This window comes from Lytechinus pictus, chromosome 1 (genome assembly GCF_037042905.1).
Source record: "Lytechinus pictus isolate F3 Inbred chromosome 1, Lp3.0, whole genome shotgun sequence".
In the NCBI taxonomy this organism is placed as follows: domain Eukaryota; kingdom Metazoa; phylum Echinodermata; class Echinoidea; order Temnopleuroida; family Toxopneustidae; genus Lytechinus; species Lytechinus pictus.
In genome coordinates, this window is record NC_087245.1 from 43,307,810 (window position 1) to 43,310,568 (window position 2,759).

The 2,759-nt window shown below is 40.7% G+C and overlaps 1 pseudogene; it reads left to right on the top strand.

Annotated features, from left to right (window-relative positions):
* Positions 1 to 1,159: 1,159 nt before the first annotated feature.
* Positions 1,160 to 1,739, top strand: LOC135155082 (uncharacterized; annotated as a pseudogene).
* The last annotated feature ends 1,020 nt before the right edge of the window (positions 1,740 to 2,759 follow it).

The following is a 2,759-nucleotide window of genomic DNA, read 5'->3' on the forward strand; positions in this document are numbered from 1 at the left end:
AGCAATGAGAAGATATCAAATGAAAACTGATAATGCTGGTCACCGGAAGTATGACAAGGTTGCTTTTTGTATGGTATGTGAAAAGCCACAAAAGAAACTTCCTGATCATCTGTGTTCCCAGCATGCTCATGATGTTGAGGTTGGTCAGTACATGGCAACAAAACTTGGGAAAGAGAAAGACAAGCTACTGACATTGATAAGAAATAAGGGTAAGCACTTTCATAATTACAAGGTCATAGAAGAAGGCCATGGTGAGCTTATCGTCATTTACAGACCAAACTATGATGTTAACCCACATGATTATCTGCCTTGCAAGGATTGCTTAGGATGGTATTCCAGATCAGAGCAATGGAAGCACTGTTGTGTTCAAAGGCAAGGCACATCAACCAATGACAAGAAGAAACGTAGAAGAGTATGTGCACAAAGTCGACTCTTGATGCCTCCTCTGCTAAATACCACAGGGGACTCTCTCACACAGCAAGTTCTGGCTGGCCTTAATGATGACGAAATCAAGGCCTGCATTATAAATGACCCCTTGATCCTCGAATTGGCAAGAGTATATTCGCAGAAATTGGGACATGAAGAAACACAGCATAACCACTTAAGATGCAAGTTACGTGAACTCGCAAGGCTAGTCCTTCAATTCAGATGCTGTACTGGCAAGGCTAAGGCAACTCTGACTTCACTGATATCACCACATGATTTTATGACTGTTAATGAAGCTGTCAAGAAAGTAGCAGGTTTTGATGAGGAGACCCATCTCTTCGTTACGCCAAGTTTGGCTCTTAAACTAGGGCACACATTAAAACAAGCTGCTTGTGTGCTGATGCGTAAAGCATTGATGGAGAAAGAAGGAGATGCCATGCATACAAATGTAAAGAAGTTCATTAAACTGTTGGAGACTTGCTGGGCACCTGAGATTTCCACACATGCCCTTCGAACGCTTTACAAGAGAAAACGTAACAAGCCCAAACTCCTACCTGTAACAAGCGATGTTTTGGCTCTGACACAACACCTTGAGGAAAAGGCTAAACTCTGTGTAGCATGTCTATCTAATGAGACCATGATGGAATACTCCTCCACCTGGAAAGAATTGAACAAAATTATGCTAACACATCTCATTGTCTTCAACAGAAGAAGGCAAGGGGAAATCAGTAAAATGACCTTGCAAGACTACAAAGAGATTTAAAGAGGTGAATCACACACGGTTGAAGGGCAACTAGAAATGCTCGAAGAATGGGAGAAACAGCTTGTGAAACTTCTTAGGAGGGTCGAAGTAGTAGGAAAACGTGGAAGGATGGTGCCCATATTAATGACAGAGATCATGAAGTCATGTGTTGATGCTCTGGTCACCCACAGGGATAAAGCAGGAGTAAACCCAAATAACAAGTATGTGTTTGCTGTTGGCAACATTGATACCACATGCTCTTCATGAACTTTCACAAGCATGTGGAGCAAAAAGACCTGCAACACTGCGGTCAACAAAGTTGAGGAAGCATGTAGCTACAATGGCGCAGCTGGTGAGTTTGCGGGATCACGAAATGGATGCATTAGCAAACTTCATGGGTCACGATATTAGAATTCATAGGGAGTACTACAGACTACCTGATGCAGCAATATAAGTGGTTAAAATCTCAAAGATCCTTTTTGCCATTGAGGGAAAGGCTGGCAACCCAGTCCAGCTTATGGGCACTGCCAGAAGTCTCGATGACCTCGAGCTTGGCATAAATGAAGATTAGTCAAAATGAATTCATGTATTATTTGATAATCTGTTGATAGCATCTGTGACTGTCTTACAATGAGTTGTGGACTGAGATATTGATTCACGTAGGTCTGTGATGAAAAAAATTAAGTGCCTTATTATTCAATGTTTAGACAAAAAAATAATACTTACTTTGGCCTGAAAATTGTTACGGTTAACCTACTTTTATCTGTGTGCAGGGACAGTTTTAAAGCTAGAACAATGTATTGCTTTTGTTTTTAGTTGGATGCTGAATAATTATCTTAAATGAAACAATATCAAAAGGGAATTTTTCTTCATTTCCTCACAGCAGATCTTTAAAATCAATAACAATAGTATAAAAGTTTGATTATTCAGTGTGAAACCTTCTAATACTGCAAGGAATTTAGGAAGATATTTTGATAGAAACCTGAACATGGAAACACAAGTCATAAATGTATGTAAATAAACATTTTATTGTCTGTATTAAAGATAAATGCCAGTTGTGTTAACTATTTCAAAGTGAGTTTTTACAGAATCCAATAAAATGACCACCCAAGTGTCTGTATGAATAAAAAATATGTGTCAAATACGGAAGCTTAAGAGTGCCAACGAGATGACGAGATAATTCCTCGTCTTCTCGACTTTTTTGGTCCAATAAGGCGAGAAGGTGAAATTCCAAATCACGTTTTCCCGACTTCTTGGGTACGAGAAGGGGAGAAGGCGACATTTGCAATCTCGTCTTCCCGACTTCTCGGGTACGAGAAGGGGAGAAGGCGAGATTTGTAAGGGGAGATTTGTAATCTCGTCTTCCCGACTTCTTGGGTACGAGAAGGTGAGAAAGCGAGATTTGTAATCTCGTCTTCCCGACTTCTCGGATACGAGAAGGTGAGCAGGCAAGATTCCAAATCTCGTCTTTTCGTCTTCTCGGGTATAAGAAGGTGAGAAGGCGAGAGTTAATATAACGTCGATGGGTTCAAACCCGCCAAGGCGCCTTATCAGCATACGAGAAGGCGACTAGACAAAGTACTTTCAGCAT